General features: G+C 42.8%; 1 pseudogene across 1 annotated transcript; it reads left to right on the top strand.

Moving 5' to 3' along the window:
• The first annotated feature begins 1,060 nt into the window (after positions 1-1,060).
• LOC309975111 (diphthamide biosynthesis protein 3-like) lies at positions 1,061-1,309 on the top strand (annotated as a pseudogene). The gene has a single exon. The product of its transcript is annotated as a diphthamide biosynthesis protein 3-like (transcript).
• Positions 1,310-14,840: the final 13,531 nt, after the last annotated feature.

Raw genomic sequence — 14,840 nt, forward strand, 5'->3', positions numbered from 1 at the left:
AGATGACTGATGTAATTTGGGCTGGGGTGTGATCCTTAAGGTCTCATTGGGCCAGGGAAGTCTATATTTCTGAAGACATCGTATTCTATGCTGTATAGCATGGTAATTAAGCATGTGAGCTCTGGAGCAAGAGTAAGATGGATTCACAGCCTGGCTCTGCTGTGAATTAGTTTTGCAGCCTTGGGTAAGTTATTTAACTTTCCTGGTGCCTCTGTTTCCCCATCTGTAAAATAGAAATTAGAATAGAGCCCTCTTCGTATGGTTGTTGCACCAGACTGTGAGGAGTCTCTCACAACTTCCTTCCCCAATCAGCAAATAATGCAAGTTTCCCAAAAAACTCTCCCTCTCCCTCCCTCAGTGATCAGAGCCTCACTCAGAAGGTTGAGGAGGTAGTTTCTCCTTCCACACTCTAGAGCCAGAAGCAGACAGATGATCTGCGTATAGTTTTTGTGAAACAGAGGCAATTACCTTCACCAAATGATCCTGCTATCTGATTTGTAGTTTGACTCTGGAGTCAAAGGTGGAAGGTTTCATACTTCATTCTTGCTTATAAGCAGGGAAGATTCCCTGGGGGCCCATTCCCAATTAGTGTTATGAATATACTCTCTTAGCGCTGCATCCTCAGACGCCTTTCCGCTTCTCATACACAGGCATAATGCATTACTTGCTCTGATTCCTTAAATCATTAGTAACAGGACAGTCATGACCTGAATCAATTCTTTTCTTTCCACCGTATTAGAGTATTGGTCTGGAATTATGATTTCTTTGGACCCCATAGTGATCCCCCCCATGGAAGTGAAACCTGGGAATGAAACCTTTTTCAGTGAAGCAGCACACATGTGCTTAGGGCCCAGGCTCTGACCCTGTACTGATTGGTTTAAATCCTGGTTCTACCTCTTCTAGCTATCTGACCTTGAGCAAGTTACCCACCCTCCATGAGCCTCAGTTTCCTCACCTAAAGAATGAGAATAGGCCCGGCTAGGCCGGGCCTGAGAAGTTGGACCAACCCCAGCCTGGGTAGGATGGGGGAGGTGACAGACCTCTACTGGCCCCAGCAATGATGGCGGTGTTTCACGATGAGGTAGAGATCGAGGACTTCTAATATGAGAAGGACTCAGAGAGGTACTCCTACCCCCGCCCGTGTGGGGGTAACTTCTGCATCACCTGGGAAGATTTGACAAATGGGGAAGATGTGGTGAAGTGCCCTAGCTGCTCTCTCATTATAAAAGTGATTTATGACAAAGATCAGCTTACGTGTGGAGAGACAGTCCCAGCCCCTTCCACCAGCAAAAAACTAGTTAAATGCTAAAGAAGACTTTAGGACTCCATAGCCTGAACTTTTGGGAATTAACCAAGCTGGAAAAATCAAATGCAAAGTCACTGGCTTCTTCAAGGGTAGAATCTTTTTTTTTTTGGCCGCGCCATGGGGCTTGCAGGATCCTAGTTCCCCTGACCAGGGATCAAACCCGTGCCCCCTGCAATGGAAGTGCAGAGTGCTAACCACTGGACTGCCAGGGAATTCCCGACAATCATTTTGTAGCTTGCTGTTCATTAGAGTGTGGATTCTTTGCACTGGCTGCAGAATTAAGGTCCAGTTGAAGAAGCAAGTCCACCACATGACATACCTGGATTTTGTGCTTAGAGCTTTGAATTGGAAGTTTTCTTAATTTTCCATCCGAACTTAAAGGAAGATAATTTCAAATCAGTGCTTTCTTTCCCTCAGTTTTATTTTTAATTTATATTTTTAAAATTAGTTTATTTTTTAAATTTTGGCTGCACTGGGTCTCAAATGTGGTGCGCCGGCTCTTCGTTTCAGGCTTCTCTCTGGTTGCTGTGCACAGGCTTCTCTAGTTGTGGCGTGTAGGCTCCAGAGGACGCGGGCTCAGTACTTGTGGTGTGCGGGCCTCTCCCTAGTTGCGGTGCGTGGGTTTAGCTGGCCCGGCATGTGGGATCTTAGTTCCCTGACCAGGGATTGAACCCGCGTCCCCTGCATTGGAAGCTGGATTCTCATCCACTGGACCACCAGGGAAATCCCAGTTTTATTATTTTTATATCTTATACCTAATTACTTTATTATCTGACAACAGCATCATCTACCTCAAAGTCATTAGGAATCTTAAAAAAAAAAAGGGAGGGGACTTCCCTGGTGACACAGTGGTTAAGAATCCGCCTGCCAATGCAGGGGACACGGGTTCGAACCCTTGTCCAGGAAGATCCCACATGCCGCGGAGCAACTAAGCCCGTGCACCACAACTACTGAGCCTGCACTCTAAAGCCTGCAAGCCACAACTAAAGCCCGCGCGCCTAGAGCCTGTGCTCTGCAACAAGAGAAGCCACTGCAATGAGAAGCCTGCACACTGCAATGAAGAGTAGCCCCCACTTGCCGCAACTAGGGAAAGCCCGCTCACAGCAACAACGCAGCCAAAAATAAATAAATAAATAAAAGGGGGGGTTGTTAAAAAGAAAGAATGAGAATAATAGTAGTATGTATATCATTAAGTGGTTATTCGGATTTAAAAAGTTACTGTAAGTAAAGCACTTTGTACCTGGCACAGAGCAATCTTTCAATAAACATTTGTTATTATTCATTTCTATGTAACAAATGAAGGATAAATATTGCCTGTTTGTAAATATCTTATTGACCTACAGATCACTTTTATGCAGATAATTCCTACATGTCTCTCCTTAGGCCTACCACCTCTTCTGAACCCCAGATAAATGTCCTTAATTGATTACTACATATTTTCTCTCTCGCTTTGCTTTCCATGAGATTCAGCATTACACCAAACTCATCTTCCTCTAGCTGGCTCCCTCTGGTCTTCCTTATTTCTGTTAATATCATTATTGTCACAGTTTCTTAGGTATAATAATTTTGTCACCCATAGCTATAAAAAAGCCAAACAGTTGACATTTATTATTTACTATGTGCCAGACACTGTGTTAAGTTTTTTTTTGTTTTTTTGTGGTACGCAGGCCTCTCACTGTTGTGGCCTCTCCCGTTGCGGAGCACAGGCTCCGGACGCGCAGGCCCAGCGGCCATGGCTCACAGGCCCAGCCGCTCCGCGGCATGTGGGATCTTTCCGGACCGGGGCACAAACCCGTGTCCCCTGCATCGGCAGGCGGACTCTCAACCACTGCGCCACCAGGGAAGCCCTGTGTTAAGTTTTTATTGAATTACTTTATATAATCCTCACAACAGTCTTATGATGATACAGCAAATAGAGCAACTGAGGCTTAGTGATGTTGAATAACTTGTGCAAGTTCATATAATTAATAAGTGGCTGAGTCAAGAATCACCCCCACATCTTTTGAAAACAGAGCTATGCTCCTAAGCACTATCATTGCTATAATACAGTTCTTCTCTCTCTCTTTTAGTTATATCTAATCATTTCCTGTCAGTTTATCCTAGGAATTCTATCACAAAATTTCCTTTGACCACGTTAATCCTCATACCTTGATTATTGTTGCCGTCAGCATCCTCCTAATGAGTCTCTTTTCTTCCAGCTTCTTGCTCTCCAATCAATCCTCCAAATTATACCTAGATTCTTTACTGTCTAAAACAGAGCTCTCCCTATGTAGCAGTGTAATCTTGGATCATCTCTTCCGATCCATCTGTAGTTCTGTAAAGTGAGTGAATGGCCTTGACATTTTTTTATTTATTTATGACAGTTTTTTTGAGTTATAGAATTTTAGGATATTTCTCATGTCACTGTCCTATCCCCAAAGCTTCAATGGCTTTCCATTAATTACAGCCTAAGGTCTTAACTTAGACTAGCATTCAAGGTCTGTCAGTAATCTTGGTGGTTCTATCCCCCACTGTTCTCTAGCACTTTATTAGGCATGTATAATCAGTTTCTCAGACATTTTCTGCTTTTCCCTACTTACATCTTTGCTCTTGACTACTTTCCTGATCTCCCAGTACCTACAGACTTATGTATTTACTAATACCATCTTCTTTTTGTGTATCCAAATCCTACCTCTATAAAATCTTTCCCCTTCTCTATCAAAGCAGCACAGTGACCCCTCTTTCTCTCTTCACAATAGTTGATATCATTAATACAGTTCACTAAACATTACTCCTATTATTATTTTGGGAGGTGAATATATTTGATTAGCAGATTTTTTTTAGCAAGGGGTGGGTGGAAAGCAGTGATCTAATGTCTGAGGTAGTGAATACCCATTTTTGGAGGTTTCAAGCAGAGACTGAAACCCCTTGCTAAGGTTTCTGGAGAGGGGATTGGTCCATTTGTCAGTTAAGATTACTTTCATCTTTAAATTCTTATTATTTTATGATTTGGTGTGCAGAAATATTTACCTCTGGAAGCATGGAGGGTTGTGTGTGAGGTTGGGAAAGGAAGATTAGGGTGAGTCGTGTAATTAGGACAGCTTCCAGGAAGAGATGAGACCTTCCTGTTTACTACTGCCCATCCCTCCTCTCCAGCATTTGCCTGGGCAAGACCCTCCCCACCCAATAAAGCTTAAATCATGAACTGAAAGGAACCTCACTCTAAGACATTGTCTTGCAGTGTACCAATCAACAGCACTGGAATCATCAAACTCTCAGGATCCATCCCAGAACTTACTGAATCAGAATTAGCAGTTTGGGTTTCCTGGGTGGCACAGTGGTTAAGAATCCGCCTGCCAATTCAGGGGACACGGGTTCAAGCCCTGGTACGGGAAGATCCCACATGCCACAGAGCAACTAAACATGTGTGCCACAACTACTGAACCTGAGCTCTAGAGCCCGTGAGCCACAACTACTGAGTCCACACTCCACAACTACTGAAGCCCACACACATAGAGCCCATGCTCTGCAACCAGAGAAGCCACTGCAATGAGAAGCCCATAAACTGCAACAGAGTAGCCCCCACTCACCGCAACTAGAGAAAGCCCACGTGCAGCAAAGAAGACCTAAAACAGCCAAAAATAAATAAATAAAATAAAATTTAAAAAAAAAGAAATAGAATTTGCAGTTTAACAAATTCCCAGTGATTCATTTGTACACAGAGGTTTTAGAAGTCCTAGTACAGTGGACCCCAAACACTAAAAAGGTGCTTTATAAATAACTCTAGTGAGCTGATATTTAATGTACCCTCTACCAAAAAAAAAAGAAGAAGAAGAAGAAGAAAAAAGAAAACTAGGAGTCAACATCTATTTTTTTTTTCTCTCATGCCCCACATCCTATCCATCAGCAAGATCTGTGTATAGGCTTGAAACCACACAACTCATATGGGATTCAAATGCAGCCAAAACTCAGATTGGGACTTGAACCCACAGGCTGAGACTTTTACTCAGCCAAAACTCAGATTTGGACTCAAATCCACTGTCTTTTAATTAAAACCACTCATCTAGTGTCAGGACTTACTGAAGCTCAGGTTCTTTATGTCTCAGCACAGAAGGAACTCTGTGAGAGGCAAAGTGATGGGTAAGGAGTAGACTTATTAATATAGGATGCTTGTGAGGGATATAAGTGGGCAGGCAAGGGGCTCTGCCCTGAGAACTAAGTGAGAAGGCAGGTTTATTTAGGGAGATACACACTCCATGGACAGAGTGTGGGCCACTTCAGAAGGTGAGAGGCCCTGAGAGATACACATTTCATAGACAGAATGTGGTCCATGTCAAAAGGTGAGCACAGCCTGGAAATATGGGGTGGTTAGTTTTTATGGGCTGGGTAATTTCATAGGCTAACAAGTGAGAGGATTATTCCAACTATTTTGGGGAAGGGGTGGGAATTTCCAGGAATTAGGCTACCTGCCTTTTTTGGGCCTTTATAGTTGGCCTTGGAACTGTCATTGTGCCTGTCGGTGAGTTGTTTAGCATGCTAATGTATTACAATGAGTGAATAATGAGGCTCAAGGTTTACTGGAAGTTGAATCTTCCACCACCTTGGGCCTAGTTGGTTTGAATCAGTTTATGTCAGATCCTCAATGGCTATGTCATTCTTTAAGGGTTGTGCCCTGTCCCCTTCCCTCCTGTTTCAGGCTCAACCTTAAATATATACCCTGTAACTAACTACTTCTTTCTCTCTTTTGTCACCACTTATTGCAAACCACCATCATCTCCCACTTGGACTACTGTAACAGGGAAGAACAAAATCTGACTCCATGTTGGATCTGTTGCTTTTACTTTGACCCATACTTTCCATTGCTTTTGTTCTGTCTATAGCTATAGGCATACATAATGGTCTGCCTTGGGGAACCCTGCTCCTCTGCCTGAATGTTAAACTAAAGTGCCTTTGTTCAGCTCTCAGGGAAACACCCTGACCCTGTCCCCCTGTGAATGGCAGCAGAAAAGAAAAAATTAACACATTCCCCAAGGCTGGCCAAAACCAGGAGATGTTTTGCAAGACTTATGGCCTTTTTACTTTACTTCCTCACCTCCTCCCCGTCTCTGTTCTATAAAAGAAGCTATCATCCACACCCTGATAAGATGGTACTCTAGGACACTAGTCCACCATCTTCTCAGATACCTGGCTTTCCAAATAAAGTCGCTATTCCTTGCCCCAACACCTCACCTCCTAGTTTATTGGCCTGTCATGTGGCGAGCAGAGTGAGCTTGGACTCGGTAACAAATTTGGCTTAGCCAGCCAGGAGCCTTGCTGCTTGTGGCTAGCCAGCCCTAGTCAGGGAATTTTGGGGCAAGGCCCTAGCAGCTGCCAGGACCATTTGTCCTGAGGATCTTCCCTTCAAAATTCCCTGAAGCGGCACTGGCTACCCCAGCACTTGGCAGTTGGAGCAAGGAATCGACAAACTTCTGCGAGTTGATGGACTCGACCTTTGTAGGGTAAATCGTTCTGCTGTGTACAACGGGGGACAGATTCTCCCCTCAATTTGGGTTTTCCCTTTACAGGACAAGCCAATTTGTTTTGCATTTGATTGGGGTAGCCTGTTGGAGAGGGGAGTTGTTGTTTGACTCTACCTGATTTGGGAACCAGTTCATTTGCTTTTTGTTTTGTGTGCATCGATGTTGGAATTTGTGCTTTTTGCACTGGAATTTGTTTGTGCTTTTTGTGTTAGAATTTGTTTGTGGCGGGGCTTCCCTGGTGGCGCAGTGGTTAAGAATCTGCCTGCCAATGCAGGGGACACGGGTTCAAGCCCTGGTCCGGGAAGATCCCACATGCCGCGGAGCAACTAAGCCTCTGCACCACAACTACTGAAGCCCGTGTGCCTAGAGCCCATGTTCCACAACAACAGAAGCCACCGCAGTGAGAAGCCCGCACACTGCAATGAAGAGTAGCCCCTGCTCGCCGCCAACTAGAGAAAACCCACACACAGCAACAAAGACCCAACACAGCAACAAAGACCCAACACAGCAACAAAGACCCAACACAGCCAAAAATAAATAAATGTATTAAAAAAAATTGTTTGTGTCTTTTGTGTTTTGGTGTTATTAAACGTATAAAAATGGGAAATAGTCCCTTTATCCTGAAGGAGAGCCCTTTGGGGCGTATACTAGATAAATGGGCAAAACATAGCCATGAGCCTATGACTAACAAAGAGATGATATACTGTTGTAATAGAGTGTGGACCTAATATATGTTAGGATCAGAGGAGCGATGGCCCCTGAATGGCTCACTCAATTACAATACAATCTTGCAATTAGAAGTGTTTTGCAAAAGAGCAGGGAAAAGTGATGAAATTCCAATGTAGAAGCATTTGTGCTATTGCATCAGGAGGAAAAGGAGTCAGAGGGCTGCCACCTTATCGTACAGTGGTCTGGAAGAAAACCCAAGGGGGGACCTAGACAAAAGAGCTTAAACAAAATTCAGGAGATAAAACAAAAACCAAATGAGGATCCATTAGAGTTTCTACAAAGGGTTTATCAAGCTTATAGGTGCTATACGGATGCAGACCCTGAGGCCCCTGAGAATGTAAGGATGATAAATATGACCTTCATCGGGCAAAGTACCTCAGATATAAGAGAATTACAGAAGTTAGATGGTGCCTTTGGAATGAAACCTTCTCAATTAGTATATGTTACCTTTGAAGTGTTCAACAACAGGGAACAACAACAGAAGCAAGAAGATGCAGAATGGAATGCAGCTTTTCTGGCAGCAGCATTGAATTCCCAGAAGGCAAGTAACCTAATGGAAGGTAAGCCACCGTTGGGGAAGGAACAATGTGCTTATTGCAAGGAGGAAGGGCATTGGAGAAAAGATTGCCCTAGACTAAAGAAAAAGAAAGAAAATCATAAAAAGGAGACAAGAGCCTCTCATATAGTAGAAAGAGAGGAACACTCTGATAATAAATGAAGAGCCCTGGGGACTCCCTTGGACTTGAGGCGTCCGATTCTAATTTCCCCACAGGAGCCCCAGGTAATCTGACAGTGGGGAGCAAGTTGATTGACTTTCTAATAGATATAGGTGTCACATACATATTCTGTGGTAAATACCAAGGTGGCACAGAAAACATCTCAGTCTATCCCAGTCATGGGAGTTTCTGGAGAAGTACAACCTCTAGAATGCCAACTAGGGGACCTCACCCTGAAACATCCAGAGCGTCCAATCCCCCTTTTGGGACAAAATCTCCTCTGTAAAAGGGATGCTGGGACACCTAATCTAAAACAATATCCTCTGAGACAAGAGGCCCAAAAGGGAATTCAGCCAACTCTGGAAAAGTTTTTGAAAACAGGACTGATTAAACCTTGTGGGTTCCCATATAACACCTCTATCCTCCCAGTCAAAAGGCCAAACTCAGCAGAGTATCACTTTGTCCAAGATTTGAGGGCTATTACTGAAGTACTCCAAAACTTACATGCTGTGGAGCCTAATCTATACACTCTGCTCATAGCTATTCCGGGAGACTACGACTGGTTTTCAGTCCTTGACTTAAAAGATGCTTTTTTTCTGCATTCCTATTGCAGAAGAATCACAGCAGCTATTTACTTTTAAATGGCAGGACCCAGAAACACAGGTAGTCCAACAGTACTGTTGGACCGTCCTGCCTCAAGGATTTAAGAATTCGCCTACCTTGTTTGGGGAGACGTTGGCTGGAGATCTTAGAAACAATACTGGATGAAGGACTCTTACTCCAATATGTGGACAACTTGCTCATAGTCAGCCCTACATATGATAAATGTCTACAAAATACCATCAGAACCCTGAACTATTTGGCCAGTTTTGGATATAATGTCTCCCAGAAAAAAGCCCAGATATGCAAACAGCAAGTCATGTATATGGGCTTTGTCCTCTCCCAAGGACAGTGGGATCTTTTGCCCGACAGAAAGCAGGCAACTGCAGGCTTGGGAGCACCCAAGACGTGCAGACAACTGAGAGGTTTTCTGGGACTGTCAGGGCTCTGTCAGATTTGGATCCAAACTATGGACTCACAGTAAAACCCCTCTAGGAGGCACTGAAGGGACATGATCTTGAGCCCCTTACTTGAACTGAAGAGTGCCAAACAGCCTTTGAAACAATAAAAAGGAAGTTAGTCTCAGCCCCGGCTTTGGAACTACTGGACTTAAAGAAACCTTTCAAACTGTACGTACAGGAGAGACAAGGCAGAAGCCTTGGGGTATTAATTCAAACTCTGGGGAATATCCCTGGACCCATTGCCTACTTCTCAAAACGACTAGAACAGATGTTAAGGGATGGCTCCCTTGCCCTGGAGCTGTAGCAGCTACTTGTGAGGTACTTCAGGAAGCTGAGAAGTTTACCCTGGGGCAACCCACCACTGTATGTTCCTCACCGTGTCCTTTCTTTGCTGGAACAGAAAGGGAGCTTGTTTATATTACATGTCTGTGTATACATTATACATATGAGATATCTCTACCTCTGAAAAATATTATCAAAACTGAGTTTATAAAGAGTTTTACTCAATTTAAAAGTAAGCGCTTACAAATTAAATATAAAGAAACCAGCCAAAATGACTTTCAGGTTCATGGGTACTGGGAAATATTCAATATTAAGTTGATACCTGGTATTAAAGTTTGTTTGTTGATCTAATTAATATAAACATGTCTTTAGAGTCATTAATATTAAGTATAATACTTTATTGTACCTAGGAATCAAATAAGACCTTATTACATCTGTTGCAAGGAAAATAACTTGATATAATTAAACTTTAAAGTAAATGTAAATGAGATAAGAACTTTTGGGTAAACTCTTTAAAAATAATTATATTTTAGAAATGTCTACTTAAAATGATCTTTCCAGGGCTTCCCTGGTGGCGCAGCGGTTAAGAATCTGCCTGCCAATGCAGGGGACACGGGTTCGTGCCCTGGTCTGGGAAGATCCCACATGCCGCGGAGCAACTAAGCCCGTGAGCCACAACTACTGAGCCTGTGCTCTAGAGCCTGCGAGCCACAACTACTGAGCCCGTGTGCCGCAACTACTGAAGACTGAACACCTAGAGCCCATGCTACGCAACAAGAGCAGCCACCACAATGAGAAGCCTGCGCACCACAAGAGTAGCCCCTGCTAGCCACAACCAGAGAAAGCCTGCGTGCAGCAACAAAGACCCAACGCAGCCAAAATAAATAAATAAATAAATAAATAAAAATGATCTTTCCAGATATTTGGTAACTTCAAGTTCTAGAGTTATGCTAATTTAAGTGATGGAAGTTTATTGAATAGATAGATAAAATCCCCCCCAAAAACCCAAAGTATGTCTCAGAGCTGGTTGGTTTTATTTTTTCATTTTAAAAAATAGTTTATTTATTTATTTATTTATTTATTTTGGCTGCACTAGGTCTTTGTTGCAGCACGCAGGATCTTTGTTGCAGTATGTGGGATCTTTTTTTAGTTGCAGCATGTGGACTCATAGTTGCAACATGTGGGCTTCTTAGTTGCGGCATTTAGACTTCTTAGTTGCAGCATGTGGACTCTTAGTTGTGGCATGCATGTGGGATCTAGTTCCCCGATCAGGGATCGAACCCAGGGTCACTGCATTGGGAGTGTGGCATCTTACCCACTGGACCACCCAGGAAGTCCCAGAGCTGTTTGGTTTTATGTTACAGAAATATCCAAGTTTCTTGGTGATTGCATTGTACTCAAATCTTTAACCATGCTATTTTAAGTTTTGTCTTGATGCTTTTACAAAATGAAGATTTTCAAGAAGACTCGTAAAAAGGAACTTTTTTTTTTTAACAAATATAAGCTTCTGATAGCATTTAGGTAATACCACTGGACTGGGTAACATATGACAAAACTAATGGAAAACCTGATTACTTTATCCAGATCAACAGGAATTAATTACATGGGACTGAGTGAACTGATGAATATGACTTATAACTTTATGACTTTGGGAAATATACTAGCCTTAATCTTTGTTTTCCAGAAAAACTTTTTCTCTTATGCTATGACCCACAAGTTGATAAAGTATACCCTTGTAAACAAAGATGAAACATTTACTTTTTTCTCTCTACCTGATCCTGCCAGAATTTGGCTTCTCCAGCTGGCTCTCCTGTGGACTTGATAATTTATTGTAACTGGATTCCGTGTTTTAATTTGTTCTTTGTTTCCAAATTGTTTACGTTTTGTGTCTCCCTGCTGCACTATGACTTTGTCAGTGTTACCAGCTGCATTACTTATATCCTGTCTATTTTATAAGATTGTTGTCTCTTACAGAACTCAGTGTGTAACCAGGCCTCCAACAAAATTGATGATGGCTAAACATCTTGAGGAAATAGATCATATTTATGACTTTTATAGAATAATTCTAATAGCGTGATTCTAAGTATGGGAAGAAGCAATAAGGGAAAACATTTCCTGGATCATAATAGACTAGTAAGACAGCGGGTCTAGAGAGAATTTTTAATTATCAACAGGGCCTAATCCAGAAACAGCATGTAGAGTGGCATATCAACAGGAATTTTCGCCTGATCTGGGATGACCTCAGCACCATGGGACAAAATTTGGTCATGAATTGTCTCCCAAATATTGGTCAAATTCCTGACCAAGAGGAGGATCTGAGAAATGGAATATTTCCTGCCATATCCATAAACAAAGGACGTCACAGTCATCAGCAAACTGCAGCCACCACCGATGGTGAGCTGGTGATCTCTGAGGGAACTCAGGAAGGAAAAAGTACTTGCCGTCTAGCAGCCATCAGACTGCAGCCACTCCCTATGGTGAGCCCTGAGGAAACTCAGGATGTGAAAGCACAGGATACTGGCCCCAGATAGGTGAGGTGCATATCAAAGGAATGATTTCAGTGAGCCCAGACTCTTGCATCTTCCTATACATAGAAAAGTGCTAAATTCCTTAACTTGAGACTGTAATTTCCTTATAGTTGGAGAAGGGTGGGTCAATCTACTTGTTTAATCCTGTTCTACTGAAAAACACAGAATCAAGTTCAAATAACTGAGAGTTGTACTACTTACTAAAAATTCTGAGAATTATTCCCTGCCCAAGGCTGATCATTTCCATTCCATGATCACCCCTCATCACCCCCCTACACAGCAGGAAGCAGTTAGAGCGGTCGTTTCCCCTTATCCTGCAAGATTGTAGAATGGACATTGACAATGGGGAATTGTAACATGGAAGAACAAAATCTGACTCCATGTTGGATCTGTTTCTTTTACTTTGACCCTTGCTTTCCATTGCTTTTGTTCTGTCTATAGCTATAGGCATACATAATGGTCTGCCTTGGGGAACCCTGCTCCTCTGCCTGAATGTTAAACTAAAGTGCCTTTGTTCAGCTCTCAGGGAAACACCCTGACCCTGTCCACCTGTGAATGGGTGCAAAAAAGAAGAATTAACACATCCCCTCGCCGAGGCTGACCAAAACCAGGAGAGGAGATGTTTTGCAAGACTTATGGCCTTTTTACTTTATTTCCTCAACTCCTCTGCCTCTCTGTTCTATAAAAGAAACCAGCATCCATACCCTGAGAAGATGGTACTCTAGGACACTAGTCCGCCATCTTCTCAGATGCCTGGCTTTCCATATAAAGTCTCTATTCCTTGCCTCAACAGCTCATCTCCTAATTTATTGGCCTGTCATGTGGTGAGCAGAGCAAGCTTGGAGTTGGCAACACTACTACTATAGTCTCAACCAGTTTTTCTGATTCTGTTTAGAAATTGCTAAAATTTTGAAATAATTATAGATTCATGGGAAGTTGCAAAAAAATAGGTATGAGGAAATCCCATGTATCCTTCAGCCATTGCCTCTAATGGTAACATCTTGTATAACTGTAGTATAATATCAAAGCCAGGAAATTGACATAGGTATATGTCATGTCATAGAATTTATTCAAATCTCATCAGTTTTACACGCACTCATTTTTTTGGCATGTGTATAGTTCTGTGCAACTTTGTCACATGTGTAGATTTGAAACCGAGTGGGGCCCTGTGGGGCTCTCAGCATGGAGGCCCTTTTGTCCCCCATTTTTGTAGGCAAGACTCCAGCCTCCATGACCTTCCCTGAGTTCCAAAGGGCGGATTTGAATAGTTGTTAATCAAGGGAGGAGCAGCCAAGAAACCACCCAAGGCAAGATTAAAGGGACCAGAGAAGCTCATCAAGATTAGGAGACCAGCTACCTGAGATGAGATTAAAGGAGTACAGGCCCTACACACACACTGATCTTGTCAGGGACCCCACCCTTGAACCACAATTATAAAACCTTCATCAAATCCTCTGGGGTTGGAACACAGTTTTTCGAGGCAGAAGCCCAGCGTGTCTCCCTTTGCCTGGCAAAGCAATACCACTATCTTTTTCTGCTTCACCCAAAACTCTGTCTCTGAGATTTGATTCAGCACTATTATACAGAGAGGCCGAGCTTTCAGTAACAGATTCATGTAACTGCCACCAAAATCAAGATAAAGAACGATTCCATTACCACAAGACTCCCTTGTGCTACCTTTTTAGGACATACCCATGCCCTCTCCCCAATCACTAACTCGTGGCAACCACTAATCTATTCTCTATCTCTATAATTTTGTTATCTCAAGAATGTTAAAAAAAAAAAAAAGAGAATGTTATATAAATGCAATAATATAGTAATTTTTTTGTGATTTTTTTTTTTTTTTTTTTTTTGCAGTACGCGGGCCTCTCCCGTTGTGGAACACAGGCCCTGGACGCGCAGGCTCAGCGGCCATGGCTCGCGGGCCCAGCCGCTCCGCAGCATGTGGGATCCTCCCTGACCGGGGCACGAACCCGTGTCCTCTGCATCGGCAGGTGGACTCTTAACCACTGCGCCACCAGGGAAGCCCTGTGATTGGCTTTTTGTAGTCAGCATAACTCTCTTGAGATCTGCCCAAGTTGTTGCATGTATCAGTAGTTTCGTTTTTTATTGTTGTGTAGTGTTCCACAGTATGGATGGACCATAGTTTTTTTTTTTTTTCTTAATTTTTATTGGCGTATACTTGTTTTACAATGTTGTGTTAATTTTATGTGTACAGCAAAGTGAATCATGGACATTTGGGTTGTTTCCAGTTTTGGTCTATTACAAATGCTGCTATTGTTATCCGAAAACTGGGTTTGCCTCTTGGTGGGTGTCAAGCCAAAAGACACAACCAAGCCAAGGAGTGGGAGAAGGAAGACTTTCTTACAGCAAGTAAGGAGAACACCAGGGATCTTTCCCAAAGCAGTATCTCCCCAACAGCAAAACTGTGGAAGTTTTAAGCTAAGGGTACATGCGTATTCATGAAGGGGCTTGAGCAGAGGAGAATTTAGCATAGAATTGGGACAAAGGTTAAAAGAGTCCAAGCTTTAGTTGATTGAAGTCATTAGGTTCAGTAAAGGTCAATATTATTATTACTTACGTTTTGACCAGTCTGGGATCTCAGCCTGTAGTTACCGTCCTCCAGCTGGATGGGGGCCTTAGTTCCTGCAGAACTCAAAGATATGTATTAGATTGTTATGTATGTCTCTTGGATATAGGAAGAACTAGGAGGAATTAAG

Source organism: Leucopleurus acutus, assembly GCF_964270905.1.
Source record: "Leucopleurus acutus genome assembly, chromosome: 19".
NCBI classification, from domain to species: Eukaryota; Metazoa; Chordata; class Mammalia; order Artiodactyla; family Delphinidae; genus Leucopleurus; species Leucopleurus acutus.